Source organism: Ctenopharyngodon idella, chromosome 16 (assembly GCF_019924925.1).
Source record: "Ctenopharyngodon idella isolate HZGC_01 chromosome 16, HZGC01, whole genome shotgun sequence".
NCBI classification, from domain to species: Eukaryota; Metazoa; Chordata; class Actinopteri; order Cypriniformes; family Xenocyprididae; genus Ctenopharyngodon; species Ctenopharyngodon idella.
In genome coordinates, this window is record NC_067235.1 from 13,478,330 (window position 1) to 13,496,911 (window position 18,582).

The window sequence follows — 18,582 nt, forward strand, 5'->3', positions numbered from 1 at the left end:
AATTAGCAACATGATTGGGTATAAAAAGAGCCTCTCAGAGTGGCAGTGTCTCTCAGAAGTCAAGATGGGTAGAGGATCACCAATTCCCCCAATGCTGCAGCGAAAAATAGTGGAGCAATATCAGAAAGGAGTTTCTCAGAGAAAAAGAGTTTGAAGTTATCATCATCTACAGTGCATAATATCATCCAAAGATTCAGAGAATCTGGAGCAATCTCTGTGCGTAAGGGTCAAGGCCGGAAAACCATACTGGATGCCTGTGATCTTCGGGCCCTTAGACGGCACTGCATCACATAAAGGAATGCTACTGTAATGGAAATCACAACATGGGCTCAGGAATACTTCCAGAAAACATTGTCGGTGAACACAATCCACCGTGCCATTCACCGTTGCCGGCTAAAACTCTATAGGTCAAAAAAGAAGCCATATCTAAACATGATCCAGAAGCGCAGGCGTTTTCTCTGGGCCAAGGCTCATTTAAAATGGACTGTGGCAAAGTGGAAAACTGTTCTGTGGTCAGACGAATCAAAATTTGAAGTTCTTTTTGGAAAACTGGGACGCCATGTCATCCGGACTAAAGAGGACAAGGACAACCCAAGTTGTTATCAGCGCTCAGTTCAGAAGCCTGCATCTCTGATGGTATGGGGTTGCATAAGTGCGTGTGGCATGGGCAGCTTACACATCTGGAAAGGCACCATCAATACTGAAAGGTATATCCAAGTTCTAGAACAACATATGCTCCCATCCAGACATCGTCTCTTTCAGGGAAGACCTTGCATTTTCCAACATGACAATGCCAGACCACATACTGCATCAATTACAACATCATGGCTGCGTAGAAGAAGGATCCAGGTACTGAAATGGGCAGACTGCAGTCCAGATCTTCCACCCATAGAAAACATTTGGCGCATCATAATGAGGAAGATGCGACAAAGAAGACCTAAGACAGCTGAGCAACTAGAAGCCTGTATTAGACAAGAATGGGACAACATTCCTATTCCTAAACTTGAGCAACTTGTCTCCTCAGTCCCCAGACGTTTGCAGACTATAAAAAGAAGAGGGGATGCCACACAGTGGTAAGCATGGCCTTGTCCCAACTTTTTTGAGATGTGTTGATGCCATGAAATTAAAAATCAACTTATTTTTCCCTTAAAATGATACATTTTCTCAGTTTAAACATTTCATATGTCATCTATGTTGTATTCTGAATAAAATATTGAAATTTGAAACTTCCACATCATTGCATTCCTTTTTTATTCACAATTTGTACAGTGTCCCAACTTTTTTGGAATCGGGTTTGTGTATATATATATATATATATATATATATATATATATATATATATATATTCAATGTTAGGGGCTGGAATGTTGGAGCCATTTAAGTTTGAATGTTTGAATGTTTAAAATGTATTAACTTAATTGTTGACTTAAACTATGATTTATATGTTTTTGATGAATTTTTAAAAATGACTTTTATTTTGTAAGGTGACTCTGTATAAGGAAGAGGTCAGATTGGAATCAGGTGTGAAGGTGGAGAGAGACCACAGCTTTCGACCACACATTGGCTGTGTCCGAAAACCTAGGTAGCTGACTTGCTGCCTGATAGGCAATGACTTGTAAGGCAGCATTTGTGCATGAAGACACCTCGCGAAATGGATTTTAGACAGACTTCTGAAGCAGTGTAACAGTTTAATTATCTACAGCAAAATAGCGCGAGCTTTGGTGAAAACTAAACAAATTAATTAATACAGTAGTAATTTCTCGCTAGAAATGTCATCAAAAGTGGAAAATGTTGGTCATAAAGGTACATTTACACACAAACTGACCAGCAAACACAACTTTCGGACGCCATCTTTATTTTTCTAGCTCAACTGTCACAGAATGGAAAGCACAGGATTGTGGGATATCAAAAGCAGCGAAGGATACGTCTATGCTGCCTTCAAAAATCGATCAGATGAAGGTATCTCAGGAAACAGGAAGTGAAGCTAACATTGAATTCAGACGTGCTTTGATGCCTACCTACCTTGAAATGTGTCCTCCGAAGGCAGCATTTTCCAGTTTTCGGACGCAGCCATTGTTTGATTGACCAAACATTAACCTTTTTTTAAATAAATAAATACTTATACCAACCTACAAGATCTTTGGCCAAGCGGCAACCCCGACCAACAACGAAAAAACGTTTTCTCACATGAATTCACACAACATTAGAGAGCCGCTCATGTGCTGCTGCTAACCAAGTCATATATACAGAAAAAAGATTAGACAAAAAATGAAATAAATAAATAAATACATAAAAATTTTGCATAAATACACATGGGCTGGCTGTCCATGTCTGTTCATCAAAAACTGATAATAAACTGTAAATAAAGTATATATTTGTATAGAGCAAAGACCACTTATTTTCATTTTAAAAAACATATATTAAGATTATTTGTATAAAACAATTATGATCAAATTGTCGGCTTGCATTTATATACATTAAGGTGCATGATATCATTAGAGCAGTTTACCATGTTGTTTCATTGCTCACACAAGATCACGTGCGATAATATCAAACATGATACAGATAAGGTAATTGTTAGGCATTAAAAATATTTATATAATATATAAATTATTGCTTAATCACCTGTACAGAGTATCTGTAGGGTTTTTAAAAATTCATTTTAAGGCTTTTAAGACCTTTTCTAAAACCTGCACAAAGATTGGTGTTTATGGTAACACCCTAAACCATAAAATGACTGTAAAAACAATTGTAACCCAGGTTACCAAGAGGCCTGTTTATGTAAAACAGAAAAAGGAATAAAAACCATAACACTCGTGAATATGTAAATCAGTGCTTTATTTTAATAGCATTTGTGAAATAGAAAATAGGAAAATGCATAAATTCAAAAAGAAATAAAACTAATTTGAAAAATTATTCAAATAAAACAATGTGAAGATTGGTCCAATGAGGAGAGCGAAGAGTTAGCCCCGCCCTACGATCGGGGCTGTGCGAGAGAGAAGACGAAGCGAGAATGCGCGATGCGAGAGAGAGAAACAGCAGTTCCGACGTGGTCCTGAAAAAGAAGAAGAAACAGAATTAGAACACATAAATTAGCAGTTAAGAGAAATAACAGAGTTGGAGAGGAAAAAATGTGAATTGAACGTTGTCAGTCGATTATCACGGTTGATGCTAGCGCAAACTGTTACAGAGGAGAGACAAACTTCCAGAGGTTGGAGTTTGGCCTGTCTGGAAACTTCATAACTAGAAAATTTGAATTCTCTTGGTAAGTGAAGTGATTAAACCCTCAATTACAGAGGTTGTTTTGTATAAATGTTCTGTAAATAGTGTTTAACCATCCTCTGCTACCAGGTGCGGATAACAAACCTGTTAAATTCCATGCCTGAGGTCTTTTCTTTACATGATCTTGATTATGGCTGTACAGGTCAAGTAAAACATCAAATCAGACTAACTGATGAGACACCCTTCAAGCATAGGGCGCGTCCGATTCACCCACAGGACATTGATGCTGTTCGAAAGCATCTTCAGGAACTAATGACTGCTGGAGTTATTCGTGAGTCTGAGTCCCCCTTTTCTTCACCCATAGTGGTAGTCAGAAAGAAAGATGGCTCGGTACGGCTCTGTATCGACTTTCGGAAATTGAATTCCCAGACGATCAAAGACGCATACGCTCTGCCCAATCTGGAAGAAGTCTTTTCTGTACTTACAGGCTCAAAGTGGTTCTCTGTGCTTGATTTAAAGTCTGGGTTTTACCAGATTGAGATGGATGAGGCTGATAAGTGCAAGACTGCTTTCGTATGCCCTCTTGGATTCTGGGAATTCAATAGAATGCCCCAAGGAATCACAAATGCGCCAAGTACGTTCCAAAGATTAATGGAGCGGTGCATGGGTGATCTTCACAGGAAACAGGTGCTAGTCTTTATTGATGACCTGATAGTCTTTTCAGAGACCTTGGAAGAGCACGAGTCGCGGTTAGTACAGGTCCTCAATCGGCTTAAACAGTACGGGTTGAAGTTGTCGCCTGAAAAATGTTGTTTCTTTCAGACATCAGTCAAGTATTTGGGGCATGTTGTCTCGAGGGATGGGGTAAAGACTGACCCGGCTAAGATTGAAGCTCTTAAGACTTGGCCAAGACCTACAAATTTGAAAGAACTGAGAGCGTTCTTAGGATTTGCAGGGTACTACAGAAGGTTCGTGTGTGACTACTCGAAGATAGTCAAACCTCTCACGGGACTCACTGAAGGGTACCCTCCACTTCGTAGGGGCCGCAGTGGGAAACGAGAGGGGGGTGAGTACTTCAATACCAAAGAGCAGTTCGGTGATCGGTGGACCATTGCATGTCAGAATGCCTTTGATGTCATCATTTCTAAGCTGACCTCCGCTCCTGTCCTGGGTTTTGCTGACCCCAAGCTCCCGTATACGCTTCACACCGATGCCAGTACTACGGGGCTTGGTGCGGCATTGTACCAGGAGCAGGACGGGCAGATGCGGGTAATAGCATTCGCCAGTAGGGGACTGACAAAGAGTGAAGCAAAATACCCCGCACATAAGCTTGAATTTTTGGCCTTAAAGTGGGCTGTCACAGCCAAGTTCAGCGACTATTTGTACGGTGCAGATTTCACTGTTGTAACCGACAGTAATCCCCTGACGTATGTTTTGACTTCTGCAAAGCTTGACGCTACCAGTTACCGCTGGTTGTCTAGTTTGTCGACATATACTTTTAAGCTCCAATACAGGGCTGGGAGTCAAAACCAGGACGCGGACGGGCTTTCCCGGCGTCCACATGGTGAGCCTTTGGATGATCTCGTCTCTCAGAAAGAAAGAGAGAGGATCAAGCAGTTTACACTTCACCACCTGGCGGAGCCTGAAACCGGGTCTGAGGTTCTCATGGCGGATGTGGTGAATGCCATTTGTGAGAGGCATCAGGTGATTGGTTTGCTTGAAAGCCCTGACTTGGCACACTCTCCAGTTGCGTTGGTCGAGTCCCTCACTCATAGCGTTGATGCTTTGCCGAATGAGTTTCAACACGAGGTTGAGCATGGTCTTCCTGATCTCTCTAACATCTCAGAGGCCACATTAGCAGAATGGCAAGGGAAAGATCCAGAGCTTGAGGTAGTAATTGGATGGATGAAGAATGGGACTAGACCAGGTACTCTGAGGGGTCAGCCACCTGATATGGTATTGTGGTTGAGGGAGTGGAGTCGACTTGAATTGAGGAATAGGGTGCTGTATAGGAGGAAGCAAGAACAAGGGGCTCTTCATTATCAGTTAGTGCTACCAGCTAGGTTAAGGGAGATAGTGTTGCGCAGCCTCCACGATGACATGGGGCACTTGGGTATTGAGAGAACCCTGGACTTAGTGAGGTCCAGGTTCTTCTGGCCTAAAATGTCCCAAACAGTTGAAAAAAAGATCAAAACCTGTGAACGCTGCGTGCGCAGAAAAATGCCTCCAGACAGAGCCGCTCCTCTGGTCAATATTCAAACCAGTAGGCCTTTGGAGTTGGTCTGTATGGACTTTTTGTCGTTAGAGCCAGACCACAGCAATACCAAGAACATATTGGTTATCACCGACCATTTCACAAAGTACGCCGTGGCGATACCGACCCAGAACCAAACAGCTCGTACGGTCGCAAAATGTCTGTGGGAAAATTTCCTGGTACACTATGGGTTTCCTGAGAAGCTACATAGTGACCAAGGGCCCGATTTCGAATCCCACACAATCAAGGAATTGTGTCATGTTGCGGGTATTCATAAAATTCGTACCACGCCTTACCACCCCAGAGGTAACCCGGTAGAACGTTTTAACCGGACGCTTCTCCAAATGCTGGGAACTTTGGAGAATGAGAAAAAGTCTAAGTGGAAGGAGTTTGTAAAGCCCCTAGTGCATGCATACAATTGTACGCGCAATGATACAACTGGGTATGCTCCTTATGAGCTCATGTTTGGGCGGCTGCCTCGCTTGCCAGTGGATTTGGCTTTCGGCTTGCCGATAGAATCTCCTGCAAAATCCCACTCTCAGTACGTGAAAGATCTGAAAGACCGGTTGCGAGAGAGCTACGAGGTAGCTAAGAAGAGTGCTGCTAAATTAGCAGAGCGTAACAAAAGAAGGTTCGATGAACGCGTAGTTGCTTCTACTTTGGAGGAGGGTGACAGAGTTCTTGTGCGCAATGTTAGGTTGCGAGGGAAGCATAAGCTCGCTGACAAGTGGGAGCAAGGTGTCCAAGTAGTAGTCAAGAGAGCGGGAGACTTACCGGTGTACACTGTCCGGCCAGTTGGGCAGAGTAGTCCTCTCAGGACGTTACATCGTGATTTGTTGTTGCCCTGTGGATTTTTGCAGCCAGATCAACATGAGCAGCAGCCTAAGCAAAGAGTTTGCAGGCCTAGGACTAGAGCTTGTGCAAATAATGAGTTACAAGAGCCAGAGTCTGTGTGTGAGGACTCTGGGTCTGAGGATGATCAGTTTCTTAGTCCTCTGTTTAGGGATAAGCTGAACTTTGAAACTCGAGTTTTATTGAATCCGGAGCCATTACCCTGCCCAAGATCCCAGAACGTCAAAATTGACCTACCTGTTAGTGAACCTGTTGGAGAGAGTGTACCTACCTGTAGGTATTCAGGGGAGAATTTAGAGGAACCTGTAAAGGAATCCTTACCTGATTGCGGACCTGTAGAGGGAAGTTTACCTGAATCAGGAGAAGTAGGAATGTCTTCTGATGAGCTAGAGTTAGGTCCCATCGATGCAGGATTGGATCTCTGTTCCAAGTCGGTAGATGAGTTGCATGCCCAGGAGACCGAAATGGAAGCAAATTGTGAGGGTGAGAACAGGAGTAGAGAGAGTCCAGTTCCGAGCAAAACTATGGATGCTGTAGGTGACCAGGTTGAACAAGTGAATGACACTGAGTTTGAGCACGGAGTGATTCCCAGGCGTTCAAAAAGAGAGAGGCAGCCTGCAAAAAGACTTGAGTATCCCCAATTGGGAAACCCGCTTACCGTGGTGATTCAATCTCTGTTGCAAGGTCTGAGTGCCGCATTCAGCACTTCTTTAGAGGCGAATGTTGCTTCTGCTGATACTGTGCCTGTGGTTGTATCTCAACCCCAAAAATATGCAGATGCAGCGGGACGTGCATGTATTCAGGAGGGGAGGGTGTAACCCAGGTTACCAAGAGGCCTGTTTATGTAAAACAGAAAAAGGAATAAAAACCATAACACTCGTGAATATGTAAATCAGTGCTTTATTTTAATAGCATTTGTGAAATAGAAAATAGGAAAATGCATAAATTCAAAAAGAAATAAAACTAATTTGAAAAATTATTCAAATAAAACAATGTGAAGATTGGTCCAATGAGGAGAGCGAAGAGTTAGCCCCGCCCTACGATCGGGGCTGTGCGAGAGAGAAGACGAAGCGAGAATGCGCGATGCGAGAGAGAGAAACAGCAGTTCCGACGTGGTCCTGAAAAAGAAGAAGAAACAGAATTAGAACACATAAATTAGCAGTTAAGAGAAATAACAGAGTTGGAGAGGAAAAAATGTGAATTGAACGTTGTCAGTCGATTATCACGGTTGATGCTAGCGCAAACTGTTACAGAGGAGAGACAAACTTCCAGAGGTTGGAGTTTGGCCTGTCTGGAAACTTCATAACTAGAAAATTTGAATTCTCTTGGTAAGTGAAGTGATTAAACCCTCAATTACAGAGGTTGTTTTGTATAAATGTTCTGTAAATAGTGTTTAACCATCAAATGCGATTGTATTATGTGCAGTAGTATATAAAAGATGTATAAAAGCTAACCCTCTGTTTAAAAACGGGAGGAATATCGGGTGGATGTGTTAAATAACTAATGTTCAGATTTAAAAATTTCTTTAAGCAGTTTACAAGTGTTGTTTTAATGGGTTTTTGTCGTATATTCGAGCTATGAGAAATGGCTGATTGTGACGCACATGTGATACGGGCAGATGAGGCCTAAGCGCGTCATTTGAAAAATGCTCTTAGCATGTCTATGCAAATTTCAAAGTGATAATGTTAAATGAACATGGAGTTAAATATGTTGAAATGTTGTTTATTTGCAGATTAACTGCTGTAATGATGTATATTTTGAACGGAATGTCTAATTGTATTTTTGGCCTTGTCTTTTGCAAGGTTGGGTTTTTTTTTCCGTCCTTCCTTTCCCTATCTTCTGTTTTTCCATCATCCCTTGAGTCGGGTGCAGCATATTTTCTGGAACCGGACGATCGCGAAGAAGACTTTGAACTTGAACTGTCCCTGCATTGCACTAAAAAAAAGACTGCGAGCAGGAACTGGCGAGCCATGCCCATATAAGGATCGAGCTACGAGAATCAAGAAAGTGGTAGGATTGTGCATACGCTTTTCCTTCGTTTTTTTTTCTGACTGAACTGTGTTGCTCAGAACTCAATTGCGGAAGAAGGATCTCGTGTAAGCAGCACTGAACTGGAGCTAAAGTTTGGTGAAACCCTAATCCACATTGAGACTGTTATTGTGAGCAGTAAGGTTGATCTATTGTAAATTTCTTTTAATTTCTACTGATTTTTTTTTTTTTACTCTCAAATTCCACTGTTCTTTAGTTTCATTTAATTAATTGGTTTTATTTTATTTTATTTATTTTTTGTTGTTGTTGTTTTTCCGAAGAACAAGAGTGAAAACGGTATTTCGAAGTGTCATTTGGAAGAATTGTATTCATAGTCAAACTCAAAGTTATTCTCTATATTAAATAAGCCAATTAAAAAAACCAAATTGAATAAATATGTGAAAAGAAATTTTATGCCCATATTAGCAGAGTAAGAGTCAGTTAACTTTATTAGGTTGAATCTAAATAGGTCAAAAGGAGATAGACAAACAAATAATAAAAAGTACTAGAACTAAATAGACAATTTAAATATATAAGGGATTATAAGAAGAATACATTTATTTATTTATTTATTTTCATTCATTTCATTCCCCATTACCCCTTTTTGATCACTATTTCCCTTTTTTTTCTTTTTTTTGTTTGTTTGTTCTGATGATGTATTGAAACTTTGGCTTATTGTTATTATTATTTTTTTTCCTCCCATTATTGCATTATTAACATTCTCTTTAATACATCTTACCTGTTTCTAATGCAGCCAGTGTTGTCGTCATTTCCTTCTACCATTGTTGCTGACACAGTCTCTTGAGCGAGTCTGATCTTCTGGTCGCTGGTCCAAATCTAGAAACGGTGTATTCCTTCTCTGCTCATTTCCGTTATTCACTGTTTGAGAGGGAGGGTCGCACTTGCGCCGCGACGTGCGTTACACAATGATTTCAACAACAGTTCAAATAATGCAAGTTTTGAAAAAAAAAAAAGTTTTATATATATATATATATATATTATATATGATTATAATGATTTTAAAATTATATTAATGATTATAAACTATTTCAAATATGATTATATATAATATTCTAGATATCTTATTATTCAATTTTTTTTGAAAAGCACATTAGCTTCTTATCAATCCACCGGTTAACATTTACATACATCACTGTAACTGTAAGCTGTGTGAAAATACGGGTCAATCTTTGCATTGGTCAACAAAAATGGGAAACGCACTGAATGAAAATGTAATTTCAGTCTCTGACTGTAAATGGCGCTTATGGAACAGCAGAAATATATTGGTTTCCCTGGTTACCTCTGTAAACAGAGCAGGGCTGTGCTTATAAACACTACTTCATTGGAACTTTGATTAACCAGTTTTTATGGACCTCAAATACTGAGCCAAACATCATTGAATTTGTGCTTCCCTGGCACTGAGCTAGTTAAAGAGCTCCACGCTTCTCACGCGTTCATCAAGCAGGGCTGCCTTCACTTGATCACGACCCATCTGCTCATGCCGCTTTTTTCAAGTTTTTCCCCTCAATCAGTAGCGCTGTTTAACTCTGGCTTAGCAGCACATAAAGGCCAATTTTTGTAATAGCACCATACTACTCTAACAAAATTTAGTTCAAGTTTAATTCAAGGACCTATGTTTGTTTTCACAGACTTTCCAGGCCTTGAATCTTATCTCTTTGAAATGTTTTTGCATAAGTACTTCAGTCAGTCTCCATCGAGTAAGTAGCATCAGTGGCGACTTGTCAGGGAAGGCAAGGAAGGCACAGCCTACTACCCAAAATTTTGAGGTAAAAATGGCAGAAGATGATTGAATGTTAATAAAATTCCCAGTTATCCATTTAATTTCATGTTTTAGAATGTGTATTTTTGTTTGTAACACCATAACATGTTACTGAAATCTGTTTCACGAATGTGCCGAATCTGCCGATGTCATTACAACTGCTGATTGGCATAAAAGGATTAGTTCACTTCTTAATGAAAATTTACTGATAATTTACTCACCCCCATGTCATCCAAGATGTTTATGTCTTTCTTTCTTCAGTCGAAAAGAAATTAAGGTTTTTGAGGAAAACATTCCAGGATTCTTCTCCATATAGTGGAAAGGTCCAAACTGCAGTTTAAGTGCAGCTTCAAAGGGCTCTACATGATCCCAGACGAGGAATAAGTGTCTTGCCTAAACATATTCTGGCTTTTGTGTGGCAGCGACCCGGGTTTGAATCCAGTCTCTAGTGTTTCCTACATTCAATGTACACATATCTGTTCTCAATGACTACGTTTACATGTACACCAATAATGCGATTATTTCTCATAATCAGAGTAAGGTCTTAATCGCAATAAGATGTTTACATGACACGAGCAGAACTCTTCACTCCAGTTCACATGCAATTTTCATTACTCTGATTATTCACTAATAAGTATGGTTATACCACACTCAGATAGGCATACAGTATGCATGTTACCTGCCATTGTTTTTATTCTACTTGCATCAAATTCAAAATACATTTTTATGGATGTACTGGATATTATTTTGCACCGTGATGAACATCACAATTCTGGGTTTGCCTGCGCTTCCGTCACGTTCTTCACACTGTCTGGATGAAGATATGGAGCAGAGACTACACAGCAAGTTCTGTTGACAAAATTTTGTGATTTGGTGAAGAAAAAACATCAGAATATTGTCGTGGAGTTCATTCATGAAGTTGTGTGACCAACACATGGCATCTGTGTACGTTCGAGCACATGCGCACTTTGGTCAGAGTGGGAATAATGTGATTAAGGTGTTTACTTGCCTGCATATTGCACCACCTATTTTACTGCAATTATGACCTTAAACGCATTATTTCAATTGAAGTATTGTGTTTACATGAGAGAAAGTTTAATCGCAATATTCCCAAAATCCCATTATAATCGCATTATGAGAGTGCATGTAAACGCACTGATCGTCTCTCTGATGTTCTCCAAATAAGTGAGCTATACTGGTATACTAGGGGGTGTCTGTAAAATATCAGTATAAGGCAAATTCCTAAGTTGTGCCATTATTTATAAAGATAACTTTATTGCATTAGAAAAACACACAATGATGCCATTAGCACACGTCAAGTTTACAAACAAGTATATTTAATACAGCTTTAGTTGAACTTCAGCACTTCTTTTGGACAACAAAAATGCATTTAGTACAAGATTAGTTGTTCCAATTTAACAGACTTTAAGTATACCAATTTACAGTGTGCCACAAATACATTTAGTTATACTAAAGTACATTCGAATAAACTGTGCTTAAGTATACTATTTTTTTCACTAGGGAAGGATTGACCAAAGCCAGCTTTCTGTCTGAAACACAGTGGTCTGGCCTGGAAGAACGCAGTCCAAATGTAAGCCTCCAGCACATCCTGTCAGGCTGCAAGGTGGGGCTCGCACAAGGCCACTATCAGTGGGACGTGATAATGTTCTGAGTAGGTTGGTGGAGATGTTGGAGGCACACAGACAGGGTACAAGTAGAGGACAGTTGCCATCAGTGTCATCATGCAGGTGTGAAAGGGAGACGTCCTGGGGTTAAAGCCGTAAACTGTCCCCGGGGTCCCTGGCTGATGACCCTGCAGCTGAGCTATAGGCCATGGCCATAGGCTATAGCTGCCGAAGCAGGGGAACCTGCCAAATTATGAGAGCATGATATTAAGGTCAAGAGGTGCCAGAAGGCCTGAATCTATCAAAAAAAAATCTCTTTTTCATATGCTTACATTTCTTATGCTTCGGTTTTTCTTTTAAACCAGTCATGATCCAAAATGTCCTTTAACATCATTCGTGACTCTCCATCATGAAGGCGCTGAAGAAGATCCAGGCATTCTGTAAACGTTTTTTTAGAAGAGATCTGATTAGTCATGTTTGATTGAGATATGTAGTTCATGTAAGGTAATGTTACCATGAAATACACTGCATTTGTTGCTGTTACTATGACATTCTCTGGATGCCCATGAACATTTATTCATTGCTAAACATTCATTGTCAATCTCCTGTGTTTTACACTCATCAAGGTTTGACACTAACAATTTTACTGTCACTCATGTCAGGGCTTTATATGTTTTTCAAGCAATGTCATTTCCATTTCGTACTTGTTATTGGTCTCACCTTTGGACACGCATGGTCTTATCCACGTCCCGGGGATAAAGGCGTGAACCGTCCCCGGGGTCCCTGGCTTGATGACCCTGCAGCTGAGCTGTAGGCCCCGCGGAGGAGCTGCCGATGCAAGGGAACCTGGCAAATAAAGAGAACATGATATTAAAGTCGAGGTGCCAAGAAGGCCTCTGAATCTATCAAAAAACAAACAAACAAACAAACAAACAAAAAACATCTCTTTTTCTTATGCTTACTTTTCTTATGCTTTTAACCAGTCATGATCCAACATAGCCTGTAACGTCATCCGTGACTCTACGTCATGAAGGCGCTTAAAAAGTTCCCGGCATTCTGTAATAGATTTTTAGAAGAGATCTGATTAGTCATGCTTGATTGAGATATGTAGTTCATGTAAGGTAATGTTACCATGAAATACACTGCATTTGTTACTATGACTTTCTCTGGATGCCCACTAATAATTTTACTGTCACTCATATCAGGGCTTTATATGTTTTTCAAGCAATGTCATTTCCATTTCATACTTGTTATTGGTCTCACCTTTGGACACCCGTGGTCTTATCCAAAACCAACGACTTATTCTTGGGACCATCACATCCAGCAGTTTGCATATGTCATCAGTTGTTGCCCATTCAGCGTACTTTCTGATTGCACTGATTAATATAGGTTCGTCTTCTCCTGTAAGCAATACGTGCTCAGTGTTCAGTAAAACATCATCAGTGAACTGAAGTAAATAAGTCATCAGTGAACTGTGCTTAAAAAGCCAACTCACGTCTTTCTTCGACGAGCAGTGCGCCTTCAAAGTCCATCAGCTTTACTTGCAGGGTTTTTGTGCAGACAAGTATGTTTTTCATATGCGTCTCATGATAAACACCACGACCCGTGCAGTGCTGAAGAGCAACAATGAGCTCCCGAATGATGTGTTTCACCGCGGTTTCAGTCAGGTTACCTCTGTTTCGTTGGACATACTCAAACAGGGTGATGTAGGAACGTGGATACTCCATGATCAAGACATCTTGATCTTCCATGACAAAGTGATCATATAATTGTACGAGATGCTCGCTAGTTGGAGGCTTTTGCACCATCAACATTGCAGCTGCCTCTTGACTTAAAGGTTTGGAATACCCAGGCTAAAGAAAAGAGATTGACAAAAGGTTAGTTGACTCCTAACTAATCTCAAATCTCCCAACTAAAGGCCCGAGTACACTTCATTTATCAGCTTTAGCTCCTTTCAAAGTATACTCTAGGGCTGCCGAAGATGAAAGCAATGTACTTTATAACTGATGTTTCTAGGCTATTTCAATTATATCTTATACTGTCTACATACAGATTTATCAATTACCAAATCAGAATTTAATAAAACATTTTATGAAGAATAAAGTCTTTTCAACTTACCAATTCCAATAGTTTCTCAGGCCGGTTCTTCTTAATAAATTTGATGATCACCTGAAAAATGAAGAAATTTTTGACAAACATAAGTAAACTGATTTATTTCTGTTTGTGTACATGGTAATCTAACAATCTGTACATTTTTGATCAAAACTGTAAACACTGATGTTTACATCAGGACTGAAAGACTAAAGACAGAAGGAAACAAGAGGCAAAAGGTTTGGTGTATACAGAAAGAGCAACATACTCGTTTGTCATCGGAGTTTCGAAATCCTACATGATAACTGACACCGTGTCTCGACTTCAGTTTCTTTCCCACATCATAAAGAGATTCAAAGGATCCTGAAAAATGCACATGTTAATATACAGCATGAGAATGAACTCCAGCAGCAGCTGCTTGTGACGAAATACACCTGTGCAGATGAGGTAAGCAACCAGCAAGAGAACGAGGAAAAATGAAAACTAAACCCAGAAACATCAGGCTGACATAGACATGAATCAGAGCGGTAATATCTGGAAACTCACTGTCTGTTGGCTCAGACTCCAGTGGATCTGTGCCTGTCGGATCCACACTGGATGTGTGTGGAAGCTCCTGTGATGGATCCTCAGGCACAAAAGCACACACTTGGGTTTCTTCCTGGGTTTGGAAGGAATCTTTCTTAGACTTCCACGCTCTCCGGAGGCCAGCAAAAAATGTCCTCCCTTGTGTGTGCTTTTCTGCAAACAATCAGAATCAGAAAGAGCTTTATTGCCAGGTATGTTTACACATTCGAGACAGAATGACAGTGAAAAGACAGATAATAAAAATAGAATAAGTAAATAAATAGGAAATAACTACAAAAAATATATATAAAAAAAAATATACACAATATACAAAAATAGACAGTACATGTATGAATATTGATTAGAAACATCTGTTTTTATTAGCACAGATTACAGCTAAATGATTCACTAGTAAAACTGTCCTAATGTAGAGCTGCTTTATGTTGCGAGTTCATGTGAATGTGAGTTTCTGGGCTCAGACAATTTCCAACAACACTAGAAAAATTACAAACACAGTGCTGATGCTGTTTTACATAGAAGTCACACCGTAATTATCCTAATTGTGCATACCATGAGAGGGCACTAACCTAATGCCAGTTTTGTTTTTCCAAATTGATTATTAATCTGTGTATACTCATGACATACTAAGAAAGCAAGAGAGAATAAGAATAAAGGTGTGCGTTTGTGTGTTGTAAAGTTAAATGTGTATGTGTGTGTGCATGGGTGAGGGATGGGTAAAGAGAAATCTGATTGGCTAGTTCAGTTTTTAGTAATTCGCACTTTTTCCAAACACTAAAAAAATGACCTTACAGATGTTTTGGTGGTCTTTCAGGTGAGGTACCAGTAGAAGAGAAGGAAAAATGAAAACTAAACCCAGAAACATCAGGCTGACATGGACATGAATCAGAGCGGTAATATCTGGAGACTCACCGTCTGTTGGCTCAGACTCCAGCGGATCTGTGCCTGTCGGATCCACACTGGATGTGTGTGGAAGCTCCTGTGATGGATCCTCAGGCACAAAAGCACACACTTGGGTTTCTTCCTGGGTGTGGAAGGAATCTTTCTTAGACTTCCACGCTCTCCGGAGGCCAGCAAAGAATTTCCACCCTTGTGTGTGCTTTTCTGCAAACAATCAGAATCAGAAAGAGCTTTATTGCCAGGTATGTTTACACATACGAGACAGAATGACAGTGACAAGACAGATAATAAAATAGAGTAAGTAAATTGTAAATAACAATATACAAAAAATATATATTTTAAAAATACACAATATACAAAAATAGACATTATATGTATGAATATTTATTAGAAACATCTGTTTTTATCAGCACAGATTACAGCTAAATGATTCACAAGTAAAACTGTCCTAATGCTGTGAGTTCATGTGAATAATTAGCAGGTTTTGCATTGTTTCTGGGCTCAGCAAATTTCCAAGAACACTTGAAAAATTACAAACACAGTGCTGATGCCGTGTAACATAGAAGTCACAAAGTAATTGTCTCCTGCGGTTTATTTTTGATATATAATGTCAGTTTTGATTTATTAACGTTGTCAGTTACCGGTTGTGTCGTCCTCCCAAACGACTCTAGGGAGAGACGGTGGTTGAGGCGCCTCTGTTGGGCGGCAGCTGCTACTGCTGGGCTTTCTGTCAGCCGGCATCACAGCGCCACTCAACGGCTCAACTTGAGCGTCCTCAAACGAGTCGAAGCTGCTGCAACTTTCCAGCTCCATTGGAAAGTTTGCAAACATAATGTCCAGTGTAGTCGCCAGATTCTGCATCTCAACGAGCTGTGTGAACACTGTATTTGCCTATTGGTTATAGCGGTAGACTTGTAACGCTTTCGTACAGATCGATCGCTAGTGACCATCGACAGCAGCTTCTGACTCCGACAACAGCTGAGCTGAACTGACTCAACTTATGTAGCGTCTGTGCGCACTGTGACGTCACAATAACGTGCATTCCAAGCCAGGCAGTCTGGACGATAGGGCGGGGCTTCAAGATGGCGGCTTGACTAGACGCACATATGTAACGGAGTTTAAAAATATGTTAGTTAAATTCAGCATAAATTGGGGAAACTCGCCATTGGCTGTTGTCAGTGGCGTTGTGCACATATTGCGGGGCGGAGCTATGTAATCAGCAGAGTCGCATATCTTGTCCTGCTGGTAAGTTTCATCAACGATTGCTCCGTCTTAATAACTACGTTTGGATCGTTTTCAAGCCCAAGTCTGAACTTTAAACTACACAAAAGTTTACTTATTCTGTCTGTCAGCTCCTAGTTGTGTTAGTGGAGTCAAATATGTGTTATTTGTGACGATAAGATGAAGATTGTGTTAATTGGCCTGCTTGTGAACTCCGAACTTCTGTTTATTTCATCTAAGACTTCTCATGCAACATCGATGCACTGTGTATGCTGATCAGCCTTTTGGTGCTGTTTTCCCCAGGTATGTGTTTTATTCGGTTTTGTCATGTTCTGTGTTAAAAAATAATATTAGTTGAGTGTTAGCTATTAGCACACGTGTTATATGCTCGCGCATGCTGTCCTGTGTAACGTTAACTGCGCCATTTTAGGGCTGCGTTCTTCTCTCTCTATTTCATTTATACAAAAAATGTAAAATGATGGTTACTTGAGGTGATAGTTTAACTGTATTAATGTGAATTGTCTGTATTAGTGTTTTTTTATTTTGTTTAATGTATGCTTTAGAATATTGTCCACTATATGTTCACGATCACTTTGAGAAAATGTAATCAGCAGAGTCGCATATCTCGTCCTGCTGCTCCGTTTTTGTTTTGTAAAGGTAAAGAAGCAGATTTTTGTTTCATTCAAGAACCTCATGCCTGCAAAGATGGTGTGCTTTTTTGGAAGAATCAGTGGGGGTGTGACATTTGATTTTCTTTTGGTGCCCCAAATAGAACAGCAGGTGTCGCTATTTTAAAGGACAAGTTTTCAGGGAAGGTTCTAAGTCACAAAACAGATGATCAAGGTCGTTGGGTTGCTACTTATTGATATAAAATACGTTATACTATATATACTATCGGCCTAAATGTCTCTCCTTTGCAATGCCAGTAATTTCATGCAATCCTAAAAGTGGCACTGACTTATTTGCTGGATAAATTAATAAACACAATATAGCTAAATCTCAAACAGTGATCATTTATGTCAGCAACATATTTCGTGATATCTCCCAGCCCTAAAACTGCTCAGCATTAAGGCTTATAGACAATATGACTTTTTGTAAAGCTGTTTTGAAACGATGTGTATTGAGCATTAGGGGCGGAGCGACGGGGTGGCTTCTGGGGCTCAAGCCCCAAACGTTTTTTCAAAACTCTGACTGAAACACTACCAACATCCCTGACCGGCCATGCATTGGAATTGTGGTTCCCTAGAAGAATGTCCTTTGACTAAGAACTTGTAGCCCAGCTTCAAACTGTTAGTCAGCCAATCTCACAACTATGGAAGAGACTCTGTACTGAATGTTGTGCTCCCACATACTTGAGATTGTCAGTTCATGATCTTCATATGTAACAGGAACAATATAATTAATAATTGGCTAAGTCATTTTATACAGATTTTATTGTCAAAGGATTCAGAAACTTTCAAATTAATAAAACTTGTACATCAACTAGCAAATGTCTTTGTATATTTTAATTCTGACATAAAACAAGAAATTTAATAATGCATAGCAGGGCTTTATTCCTTGAGTGTGTGCGTGTATAGTCAACCGGGTTACAAATGAATACAGTAACAATGCATGACTTTCAACCATTTTCAGCAACTGACAAAAAGGATGGCATTGCAACATGACTGTTTTGAAAGAACTACAGTAGGAATGGTAAGGTCAAGGAAATCTGAAACAAAACTACATATATGCAGCATAAAACAAAAAAGATGAAACATAAATGGTCTCCAATGTATGCATGTCATTACATACTTTATTATCATCAGTTGAATGTGTGGTGGACAGGACATGACATACAGGTACAAACACAATGCTGTGACTGCTCTTTCCTATCATTATTTAATAATACTACAAGAGACCATGTGAAAAATATCCAAAAAAGTTATATTTTTATAATTTTCTATTTATATACAACATCTCTCATCAGTCAAACCATTGTTTTGCTTTCTATGGAGTTTATTAATCTAAAATCTTAATGTTGTATGGTA

The 18,582-nt window shown here is 39.8% G+C and overlaps 2 long non-coding RNA genes across 2 annotated transcripts; both read right to left on the minus strand.

The window, feature by feature from the left end:
- Positions 1 to 7,212: 7,212 nt before the first annotated feature.
- Positions 7,213 to 9,386, minus strand: LOC127497813 (uncharacterized). Its single transcript, XR_007925659.1, has 2 exons — positions 9,096 to 9,386; positions 7,213 to 7,446 (listed from the first exon to the last, which is right to left on the minus strand). It is a non-coding gene; the product is annotated as an uncharacterized LOC127497813 (long non-coding RNA).
- Positions 9,387 to 13,024: 3,638 nt separating this feature from the next.
- LOC127496669 (uncharacterized) lies at positions 13,025 to 14,188 on the minus strand. The gene is made up of 4 exons (XR_007925356.1): positions 14,121 to 14,188; positions 13,880 to 13,930; positions 13,257 to 13,614; positions 13,025 to 13,162 (listed from the first exon to the last, which is right to left on the minus strand). It is a non-coding gene; the product is annotated as an uncharacterized LOC127496669 (long non-coding RNA).
- Between the last annotated feature and the right edge of the window lie 4,394 nt (positions 14,189 to 18,582).